We start from the raw sequence: 12,494 nt of genomic DNA on the forward strand, positions 1-12,494 counted from the left end.
TTTAGTATGGTGCATCATGGCTTGTTGATGCGTTCACCTGCGGAGAGTGCATTTGGGTTGCTTCCACATCCTTGGTTCTTATTTGTAGAACCTCTGTAGACGTTCATGTATTCTTGTGTGAGTGCAAATCTCTATCTCTAAGGCAAATACTCAGAAATGGGATTTCTAGGTCATATGTAGTGTAAGCTTAACTTTGTGTTAAACAACCAAACCCTCCCCATGGGGACTGCATCCGTTCACACTGCTGGGTAGGTGCTCTCATTGCTTCATCTGCTCCAGAACCTGGTAGGACTCATTACCTTAGGTTTTAACCATTTTCTAACCATAAAATGCATGTGGCTGTCTAGTTTCATTTGCATTTCCCTAGTAGCTAATAATGTTAAGTATCCTTTAATTAATTTATTTTTTCCACTTGAATATCTTCTTTGGTGATTTCTTTTGCTCAAGATTTTTGCCTTTCTAAATATTCAGGCTGTGGTTCCTTATGAAAATTTTTTATGTACTCTGGATATAAGTCCTTGAGATATGTTTAGACAGGTATAGCTGTATTTCATACGTATATGTACATACATACAATTTGTACAATATTTCTCCCAGTCTTTAGTTTGCCTTTTGCATTCTCCTAATGCTATGTATGAAGAAACAAAGATTTTCAGATTTGTTACAGCAACATATAAGTAACTATTATATCATGTAAAGTAACTATTACACACACCATGGCCAAATACATTCAAAGAAATATCATTCTCTCAGTGGTTTTGTTTGCTTATTGAGACAGAGTCTGTCTATGCTGCTAAACTTCTAGGCTGAAGTGATCTTCCTACCTCAGCCTCCCCAGCACCTGGTAGAACAGGTACATGTCACCAAGCTTGTTTTCTTTTCATTTAAACCCATTGAATTGCCCTCACAATAGATATTCTAGCAGATAGTTCATGCCTGCCTGTTAGGAGTAGAGGCACATATAATTACAGAGGGAGAGAGAGAGACAGAGAGAGAGAGAGAGAGAGAGAGAGAGAGAGAGAGAGAGAGAGAGAGAGACTCTCTTGTCAAATTTCTGCCTATCAGTTTCTCTCTTTTTAATTTAGGAAACCTAGGGACCATACAGGCCTCTTGGGTTGACCACTGTGACACCTGTAATTTCAGTGCTTGGGAGGTGAAGGCAAGAAAATCATGACTTGAGGTCAGTCTGGACCACACACATAGTGAGACTTTGTCTCATAATAAGGAAAAGAAGACTTACTTTGGACAAAATATCTTTTATTATTTGGAATTCTACTTCTGTAAGATTTGGACTTATGAGTAATTTGTAAACAAAATAAAATAATACATTCCAAAGACCCTGAACCTTATACGTATTTCAGAACAAAAAATAGTTTAAGAACAATATCTATATGAGAATGAAAATCAGTGGCACTTAACACAGTGAACACCTTTAAGAGTTTTGTATTATTCATGCATGTAGGGAGGCGAGGAGGCGTGAGAGCGCATGGGTGCAACTCTCCAGGCTTGAGCAAGTGCCTTTACGTACCGAGCCGTCTACTCGGCCCCTTATTGTAATGAAAATCATGACGATAATTGTATGAAGCAACGATTTAAATATTCCATTGTTTTCTGAAATGAGACAGAGAAAGCATTCTTATGTAAACAAGGGCGTAAAGTATGAGATATGGGTATACCTATGATAAGCAAATACTTCCATTTACCCTGGAAATCAGATGTACGAAAGTCAAGAGGTAGGAAATAATGTTTGAATGGCACTTGAAGGTAAAGGCCCTGAATGAGAAATGCCTGGATTTTACTGACTACTCATGGCTTGGGTTGGTTTGTTTGTTTTGAGACAGAATCTTACTACCATGTAGCCCAGATGGGCCTCAAATTCGTGACCCTCCGCCTCCCATTATGCGTAAGCTTTGAGCAGAACCTGTGAATTAACATAAGACTGGGCACCAAAGCTGTTTCTAGGACGAAGTGTTCTGACTAGAGTCTAGTCACTGGACAGTTCTGCTGCTCAGTAGCTGTGTTTCCTATTCAAGGTGTTTTTTTCTAAGCATTTTTCTAATCTACAGAATGGGGCTGATGATAGTATCCACTACGGATGGCTTTTGTGGCGGTTAAAGACCACCACACGTGGACAGCTTGGTGCCTGAACCCCAGCGTGTAACAGCAGCTCTGAGTCTGCAATGTTAATCTGGCTGCAGGGCGCAAAACGAGCTAAGCAAACGGCTTTCCTTCCCAGCTCAGAGCCAGGGCCTGCCGAGGCTGAGGCCAAGGATATTTCAGAAAGCGGAATCTCTTGGTGGGAAGATGTGTCTCTGAGTGAAATTAGCAAGATTCAGAGGCCACTCTGCCTGCAGGTCAGGGGTGCAGTCAGGTTTCCGAGTCAGCATTTCTACATGCCGGCCCTCTGATACACTGTGCTATTTTTAAGCACTGAGGTTTGGGTATTTTGTGGTGTGATACCATCATTTGACACGTCAGCCAGCAGCTTCCTTTACTCACTCTCTCTCCTCTCTCCCTTCTCCACAAGAACCTTACTCTAAGCCCCCTCACTCTCTCATTGCCACCAGACCCCACCTCTTCCAAATTCACCCTCCTCCTCGACACTCTCCTGGCCAAAAGGCCAGCAAGGTCCTGGCTCAAGGGGGCTCCGAAGTAAGAAATCTACCCACAGGGGATGGGGAAGAGTCAGACAGTAGTTGTGACCCTCTGTCCTACACTCGGGAGAGGTCATTTCAGCCAGAGACAGTACTCCTGAAACCCCACAGGGAGCTGGACTTGGAAGTCAGGTCGGGAAGCTCTTCCAAACAGCCATGTCAGAGACAGACCTGGTGGGGACTTCAGGAAGGGAGCCAGCTTGGGAGACAGTGACCATTCAGAGAGCAACAGGGCCAGCAGTGGCCAGAGGACGTTTTGCACTGTGTTTTTAAGGTTTGTTTTTGTTGATGTTTTGGATTTTTGGGAGGGTGGAGGACAGGGTCTCATGAACGGAGTGTCGTCTTGCATTCCCAACCCTCCTTCCTGTTTTCACTCTCAAGTGCAGGGGGGTTATAGGCATATACTGCCATGCCAGGCTCACAATGCTTGCTTCCAAATGTGTTATGTAATATTTAGTTTTTAATTTAAAGAGCATAAGTGCTGGACATGTAAAATATACCTGAATAAAGCTCGTTGCTTTAGTTTTATGGGGAATTAAAACAGAAGCATCACTAATGGCATTCCAGCTTCTTGGTGAGGGAGGACACCAAAGACGGCGTTAAGTGTGAGGGAATGCTGAGGTCAGTTACAAAAATAGGAGATGTTATTAGGGTTAGGAACATTATCCTGGAGGCTGGAAAAGTGCTTGCCGAGCAAGCCTGATGACCTGAGTTCAATCCCTGGAACCCACATAAACGTGGAAGGAGAGAACAGACTCCACAAGGCTGTCCTCTGACTGCCTCATCATATGCACACAAAAGCAATAATGAAGAAAAATTACACTAACAGAAACATTGTCCTGCCCTGTAAGATAATGTGCTGTAATGAGTCATGACCAAGAAAGCAAACTTCTCTTTTTCTTTTCTTTCTTGTTTTGCAAGAGAGATTTTGCCTTTAATCCCAGCACTTGGGAGGCAGAGCCAGGCTGATCTCTGAGTTCAAGAACAGTCAGGTCTACAGAATGAGTTCCAGGAAAACAAGGCCTACACAGAGAAACTCTGTCTAAAAAAACTGAGAGAGAGACAGAGACAGAAAGACAGAGAGAGAGACAGAGAGAGACAGAGAGAGAGAGACAGAGACAGAGACAGAGACAGAGAGATTTTTTTTCTGCCTACTTTTGGTGTTAGCTCCAAATAGTAAATTACTGCATTTTATTTGGTTAATTGTTCAGGGTTTGAAACATTTTAAAAATCAGTGAACTCACTGATGATTCACATTCCTCCACACAAAACCTTTCCTCTAGTGCTGCTTCAAATCTGCTTGAACCAGAAAACCAAGTGAATTCATCAAATTCTATCAATACAGACTCTTAACTTACATGCGCTTCAGCAAAGAAAGCAGTGGATTGCCTCCTCTAACTAAAGAGTCCAAGAGTTCTTGTGATTCTGTAGACCAGGCTGTCTCGAAGGGCTCAGCTCACACCATCAGCTCCCAGTTCTCCGTCTTTCTGTGTGGCTCTCTGCCTGCTTCTCTTTCTCCGTCTCTCTATTTTTATCTTTCTCTTTCTGCTTGCCTTTTCTCTGTGCTGGCCTCATCTTCCAGGATCCCCTCCCCACGGTGGCCCACATTACTCTGGGTTTACATCTTTACATGCTGCTCTCCCTGCCCCAGTGTTGAGGGATGAACCCAGGACTAGTAGTCGATCACTGAGCTGTATCCGAAGCCCTGTTGTCCCCCTGGAATACACTCCACCTACCTGGCATGCTAGGGACCAAACCTAGGGCCTTGTATAGGTCAGCCAAACCATCTACTCCTGCTTACCTCTGACCCTAGCATGCCCATGAACGCTTTAACCGGAATTCTGGGTAGGGACCCCAGTAGCCTACTTTGAGCTTCAGATCACTTCAGAATCAATTACAATGAGCAAGGGCTTGTCTCCATCCTGGGGCCTTGTGGGTGACACCAGTCTCTTAAAGCCTGGAAAACCGAGTGTGAAAGAAAACTGGTTTACTGAACCTGTGGGTTCCCAGGAGGGAGTCAGGTCCAGTACGCTGCAAAAATGATGCACGGAACTGAGGAAGGCATGACATTTGTGATAGATACAGTGAGCCCCGGGAGGGTCTTGGTGCGGTATTCACACTCCCTCCCTGTGGTGATGGGATGCACCGCTTTCCAGGTGCACTTCCTACCAAGAAACTCCTTTAAGCCTCCATGCTCGGGGGTTTTGACACGGATTCTCACGTCGGAATGATCAATTAACTCGTTAACCAGCTAACTGGACTCATTCTCTAGCTCTATTTCCTCGCTCTATTGATCTAACCTCTAGTCGTTTAGACACTAATCACTCAACCATATACTTATATAAGTATTTTTTCAGTTTTTCCTGACAGGGTTTCTGTCTTGGCTGTCCTGGAACTCACTCTGTAGACCAGGCTGACCTCAAACTCAGAGATCACCTGCCTCTGCCTCCCGAGTGCTGGGATTAGAGTGTGTGCCACATGACCAGCTCACTTTTACTTATTTTTCTCTTACCCATACCACACTTTCTCCATTTTGGCCTCACTCTGCCAGATTTCCTGCCTTGTTTAAACTTACATGAGACTGACTTTATTCGAAAAAGCAGGGGTAGAATTTTTTTGTCTATTTAATCTGCAAAACCCAAAGACAACTCTTTGAAGCCGCATTTTCTGAAACTGAGAACGCAGCTGAGGGAGGGCCGGAGGGTGCTCCTCACTGCCCCTCTGTCTCCGTAGAAGTCTCCGCCTTTTTAGTTTTCCGTCATTTATCCAGCTCATCTCTCGTCCCAGGGTAATTATCTTCTAAACTACTGGCCTCTTTCCCACACTCCCTGACGATCTTCAAGCACCTCGTGTCTAGCCTTTTTTTTTTTTTTCCTTCATCTTCTGTCCTTATCCTGGGGCATTTCAAAGTCGGATGGTTTTTCAGCTTCATGTTCTTGTTATCTCCAAACCAACTCTCCACATCAGACATAACTCCTCTTTTTCAAGACCCTGGGCTCTCGTGTCAACTTTTAGGGTTTTACAGACAGTTATTTTTCCCAGAACAGACATCTCTTCTGCAATCTGCACTCCTGTGTTCAATGTCTTTTTGATATACTTCTTTATGTGTCCCATGTTCGAGCATGTGAAGTCTCAACCCTTAATTGTTACCCTGTTGAGCCTCACTCTGACAAATCCATTTCAGAAAGTGAGTCCGCTGGTCGTTCAGTTGTGCAAATGCATCTCCCTCACCCTCCTTTACTCTGTCTTATCCTTTCACCTGTAAGATGAGCTTGGATCCGTGTGCTTCTTACCATCCCCAACTAAGCCTAGCCCACCTTTACCTCTTGCTGGGCCTGCTGATGAAATGCCCTTCTGGGCTCTCCATTCATGCTTATGTCCTTTCGATCCAATTCATTACGTATTTATTTTACATTTGTGGGATGTGTGGTATGATGTGTGTGTGGAGGTCAGAGAACACCTTGGTGGAGTTGGTTCTCTCCTTCCACCGTGTGGATTCCAGACACCCAAATCAGGTGGTCAGGCTTCTTGGCAAGTGCCCTTATCAGCTGAGCCACCTTGCTGGCCCTGTGTACAGTGTGTTTTGAGACAGGGCCTTGCTTGGATGGCCTAGAACTTGCTTTGTGAAACATGCCTCAAACTCACAGCAGTTCTGTCAGCCTCCTACCTGCTAAGATTTCCAGACACGATTCACCAAACCCAGCTCACCACCGCCATCTGTTTGTTTTGTTTGTTTGAGACAGTCTAGTGGCTCAGTTGGATAGGAAGCTGAAGATGACCTTGAACACCTGATCCTCTTGCTTTTATTTACTGAGTATGGGGATTACAGATGTACACCACCATACCAAACCCATGCTATTAAAGAAAATGCGTGTGGGCCTGTGGGTGTTTTGCCCACATGTATGTCTGTGCATCTGTGCATCCTGCATGCCTGGTGACCATGCAGGCCAGAAGAGGGCATCGGGTTCCCTGAGACCAGAGTTACAGATGGTTGTGAGTCATCATATGTGCTGGAAACCCAACCCACGTCATCTGGAAGAAAAGCCAGTTCTCGTAACTTCAGAGCCACGGCCCCATCCCTGCTCAGGACTTGTTATCTGCTAATGACATTTCAAAGGAATTTTGATCTTGGTATTATCTTGCTTAAAGTCTTCCAGCCAGACTCCTGTGATTTCAACCAAGTCTGTCCAGTCATCTCCTGCTCCTTTCCCGTGTTTACCAAGCTGCAGACACTGGGTTTCTCCATTGCCCCAGCACGTCAAGCTTTTGTGCGTCTGTGCCTCATAGTATCCATATGTATAACTCCTTATTCTTTGGACACGCTGGGCCATATTTCTACCTCCACTTACTATGTGACAAGAGCTGTTCCATGAGTAAGGCACAGCCTTCTCCTCTTCAGGGGTTCATATATTTGTAACCTCTCCTCTGAAAAAAAAAATTATGTACAATATGAAAAATGCAAGAGAAGCATCACCAAAGGAGGAAATATTTAGCCCTCTGTGAGCCAGGAAAGGGCACAAAAGCAGAAGCAGGAGCGTGGTCCAGGATAGAAGAAAGAAACACAAATGATGCTCCTGGGGGAATAGAGGGAGGAAGAGGTGGGAGATGTGGTTGGAGATGGTTTGCATGCTGTGGAAAGAGGCTTATTTTGTCTAATATGCAAAGACAGGGTCCTTCACAAAATGGTTTTCTGTAGAGAGCAGATATAAACAGACACCAGCCAGAAGGCTATCACATTGTAGTAGTGGGGGGTGGGGAGGAGGAATACCAAAGTAGTCCAAGCAAGTGATCACAACTGAATTGAGGTGGAGATTATGCGGATGGAGAGAAGATAGGTCAAGAAACTTTTGAGAGGTGAACTAAGCAGAACTTGGTTACTGTGCAGCTCAATTCTAGAAGTCACATCATACATTCAATAGGCGACTGCATATATGAGATAATGCCTACATTGTTATACACTTGGGTAAATAGAGCAGAACATGCTGGGATGCAAGGCAGGAGGATCATGAGTTCAAAGACAGACTGGGCTACTTGGCAAGTTCTAGGCCAGTCTGGGCTACATAACAACACCTTGTCTCAAGAACAAAACAAAACATATAGAGCAAAGTGAAAGCACAGCAAATGGAATAGTTACTTTAGATAGACGGTTCCCCCTGGAGAAGGTGACGTTTCAGCAGAGGCCCGAATGAGGTGAGGAAGTGAGCCGTGTGGATATTAGGAGAAAAGGCCTTCCGTCAGAGTGAAGAGTCAGTACAGAGATCCATGGGCAGCAATGAACCTGTCTGTCATGGGGCTCAGAAACAATGACGCTATGGTAACTGAAGCCCAGAGGAAAGAAAGGGGAGAAGAGGAGGAGAGAAAGTCATAACGTAGCAAGAGGCTGGGCCATGAGGGCCTTGAAGTCATGGAAAGAACTTTGAAGTGTGTGCTGACTAGTTTTGTTTGTTTGCTTTTTTAAAAAAAAAAAAATTGATATAGTCTTGGATAATTTGAGAAGAGCGAACTTCAACTGAAGAAATCATAATGATTGATGTAGGGGATCCCAGACCACCAAGTACAGTGATATGCCCACGCAGGTAGTCCTGGGTGGTCTAAGAAGGCAGGCTGAGCAAACCCTGGAAAACAAGCCAGGAAGCAGAATTCCTGCATTGTTTCTGCATTAGTTCTTGCCTTGACTCCCCTCTGTGATAGACTACAACTATAAGCTAAAATAAACCCTTTCCTTGCCAAGTTGCTTTTTTGGTCATGATGTTTTATCAAAGCAATAGGAAGCCAAGACAAAGTGTGATGCAAATCACTAGAAAATTTTGACCAGAGGAATAACACCTCCTTATGTACTGTAGACTATACTGGATGAAGAGTAGAAGCCGGATGCCAATTGGAAAGAAGGGGCACAGGAGCTGGGCGAGGGCTCAGTGGGTAAAGAGCCTGCTGTAATGGCGCAGAGACTTTAGGATCCTAGAACCCACGTACAAGACATGTGCGGTGGTTCATGACTGTAACCCCAGACGTGAGGCCTGGCAGGAAACAGGACAACCTGAGGGCCATCTGGCCAGCCAGTCCAAAAGTGGCAAGCTTCAGGTTCAGTGAGAGATGCTGTCTCAGAAAAATGTGGAGAGAAGTTAGAGACGACAATCTGGCTTTACATGTGCCTACACACATCAGTGCACCCACCTTCACACGCAAGTGCACACGTACATTTTTTTTTAAAAATAAGGAGCCTGACTGAAAGATGATGATGGCTCAGGAGAGACTCATGGCCAATTAGTGTGAAGTCATTAATCAGATTTGAAGTAGAAGGCGGGGCTGGTAAAATGTACTAAAGGAGTCAATGAAGATATTAGGAAAATAAAAGATTGGTAGTTCCCCCAAATTCCTGGTCTGAGTAACAAGATGAATGGAAAAACCATTACCGTATTAGATTTCTCATTGCTCTGACAGAATGCCCAGAGAAAGCAACCTAAGAGAGGAAGTATTATTTCAGTTTGCAGTTTGAGGGTACTGTCCATCACTGAAGGAAAGATATCATGGCAAGAGTGGCTGTGGCTTGGTGACAGTAGCGTGAGGTGGCTGGTCACATTGTGTCCACAGTCAGGAAGCAAAGGCAGATGAATGCTGGTACTCAGCTAGCTTCCTCCTTTTTTTTTCTCCAGTCAAGGACAGCAGTCCATGAGTCTTACCTCCTCCTTAAACAGCTGTGGGAACACCCTCATAGACACACCCAGAGGCTCTCTCCTGTCCAGTCAACTTGACAATGAATAGTGACCATCACCGTTACTGAAATAGGGATGAACAAGAGAATAAGGGTTGAGCAGAGGAAACCGAAGCTCAGGGTTTGAGAATATATTCTTTATTTATATATTTTTGTGTGGGTGCACATCTGTGTGCACCTGCAGGCAGGCAGCTAAGGTACCAAAATGAGTACCGGCATTCATCTATCTCTGCTTCCTGGGAGCAGAAAAAGGCATTGGATCCCTTGGAGCTAGAGTTACAGGAAGCTATGAGTCACCCGGTGTGGGTGCTGGGTGCCTTTTCTCTGCATCAGCAATAAGTGTTCTCGGAGGTCTTTAGTTGGCATGATCAGGACATCCATGTACGGCGGCCAGTGGAGATGAGTGGTGTTTCAAGGGACAGGCCGAGGCTAGAGACACAGACTTTTGGAAACAACGACACAAATAACTCCCTTTTAGGCAGGGTCTCTGTGCAGTCTTGGGTAACCTGAACATCATTATGTAGTCAGGCTGGCCTCCTACTGACAGAAATCCACCTGCCTCTGCCCCCTCAGTACTGGGATTAAAGCTATGTGCCACCACACCTATCTGATTTTTATTTATTTTTGAGACAGTGTCTTGATGTGTATGTGTTTGTATCTGTGTGTGGCTATGTACATATGGGTGCAGGTGACCCAGGAGACAAGAGAGGACATTGTATCCCCTGAAGCTGGAGTTCCAGGACATTATAAGTCTCTGGACATGGGTGCTGGAACCAGACTCAGGTCCTCTGCAAAAGCAGTGTGTGCTCTTAACTACTGAACCATCCCTCAATCACCTATAAATGATAGTTTTTCTAAGAAATGAGTATAAAAATTAAGTATTGGGGCTGGAGAGATGGATGGGTCAGTGGTTAAAAGCATTGGGTGCTTTTGCAGAGAACCCAATTTCAGTTCCCAGAATCCAAATGGTGGCTCACAGTCATCGATAACTCTAGTTCCAAGAGATCTGACATTCTCTTCTGATCTCCACAGGTCCAAGCATGTGTGTGGTGCACATACATACATTATAGGCAAAATCCACACACACATAAACACAAATAAATCAATCTTTAAAAACAGGTATTAGTTCAAAAGTGGAGGACTAGAATATGCACCTCTCCCCCTTTCTTTTATGTCAGCATTTCTCTGTGTAGCCCTGGCTGTCCTGAAACTCACTCTGCAGACCAGGCTGGCCTCGGACTCACAGAGATCCGCCTGTCTCTGTCTGCCTCCTGAGTGTTGGGATTAAAGGCGTGTGCCACCACTACCTGTTGCAAACTCTTTTTTTAAAAAAGAATAATTTATTTAACTTTATCTTATGTGCATTGGTGTGAAGGTGTCAGATTCCCTGGAACTGGAGTTACAGGCAGTTGTGAGCTGCCATGTGGGTGCTAGGAATTGAACTCAGGTCCTCTGAAGAGCAGCCAGTGCTTTTAACCACTGAGCCATCTCTCCAGCCCCAGTCGCAAATTCTTTTTTTTTTTTTTTTTTTTTTTTTTTTTTTGGTTTTTCGAGACAGGGTTTCTCTGTGTAGCTTTGTGCCTTTCCTGGGACTCGCTTTGTAGCCCAGGCTGGCCTTGAACTCACAGAGATCCACCTGGCTCTGCCTCCCGAGTGCTGGGACTAAAGGCGTGCGCCACCACCGCCTGGCAGCAAATTCTTAAAAGTTAAGAGAAACGGGGATCTAATGAAGAGTTTGGGAAGGAGTTCTGGTGAGGTGGGAAGAATGTCAATGGACAGTGGACGTCAAGATGTCTTTCTAGAAAGAAGTGGTCAGCAGGCTAGCGCTGTTTGTGTCAAGTGAGTGAGAACTGGGTTAGACGGCATGCAGACGATTTGTGATGTGGATGAGAACAACCTCAGAAGAGTAATGGGGGCGAGACTTCAGTGGACTAGAGTAGATACGGCAGAGAGAAAGGAAGTGAGGCATCTCACCACATGAAGGGAAGCAGAGAAATAGTGTACAAACTGGAGGACACAGGCCACCGAGGGAAAACTTCGTCAAAAGGGAAGAAATATGGTGATTTTAGGGGCGGGTGTGACAGCAAAGTCCTCCAGTAGATGAGTTCTTAGACTGTGGATCTTTAAGTCAAGAGCTCTATAGAGATGTGGAGGTTGGAGACACAGGCGTTGGGATGCTTAACTTGCATATGACAGGGACAAGTGTGAGAATGAATTAAGTCATTTAGAGAGAATGTATAAAACATGGGAACCAAGGACAAGTTTTTTTGTTTGTTTAGTTTTTTTTTTAAGGGTTAGGGAATAAGGGGCAAAGATTGAGGCTTTAAAAAAAAAAAAAAAAAAAAAAAAAACTTAAACATCTGTTTCCCAGATTTTGAATGCCCAAACCACAAGACACATTGTCGTCCATTCTGTCTCTCTCCACCCTGAAAAGCCTTCCCCTCCCTGGATTTCATCTCCATCTGTCATAGTACTTTATACATATCTTTATTAGCACTTACTTCATTGCATTTACTTTATGTATCTGCTTCTTCAAACAGCATCTAAGTTCCTCCTACAACCTCACCCCCCATAAACCCCTTTTATTCACCATTGTATCCAAAATATTAACATTACGCTCTGAACATAGGTGTACTCAATAAGTGATGTGAGAGGACAGGAGATGTGAAGCCACAGATAGAAAAAAACAGAAACGTTACAAAGTGTGAATATGTCTTTTATGCCTTTCTAAAAGCAGTGTATATGTTGGAAAGAATTCATCAGAGAAGCCATCTGGAGTTTTCTTTGTAGGATGGTTTAAATTATGAACTCAATTCCCTTAGAATATAAAATGTTCTGTTTGTTCTGGTGTCAGTCCTGATAAGTTTTGTTTTGTAATCTAACATTTCCCATTTCATGTGAACTGTCAAACTGGCACAGAGTTATATGTAGTATTCTCTTATATTTTAATGTCTATAGGACCCATAGTGATGTCCCTTTGTTTATTGCTAATATTAGTAATTTTTTCATTTTTTCTTAGCTAGTCTTGACAGTTTATTTTATTCCTTATTATCTTAGAAGATGATTAAGTTTTATTTTGTTGATTTTTCTCTCACATATTTAATAAATAAATATAATACTTATGTATT

This window comes from Peromyscus leucopus, chromosome 6 (genome assembly GCF_004664715.2).
Source record: "Peromyscus leucopus breed LL Stock chromosome 6, UCI_PerLeu_2.1, whole genome shotgun sequence".
In the NCBI taxonomy this organism is placed as follows: Eukaryota; Metazoa; Chordata; class Mammalia; order Rodentia; family Cricetidae; genus Peromyscus; species Peromyscus leucopus.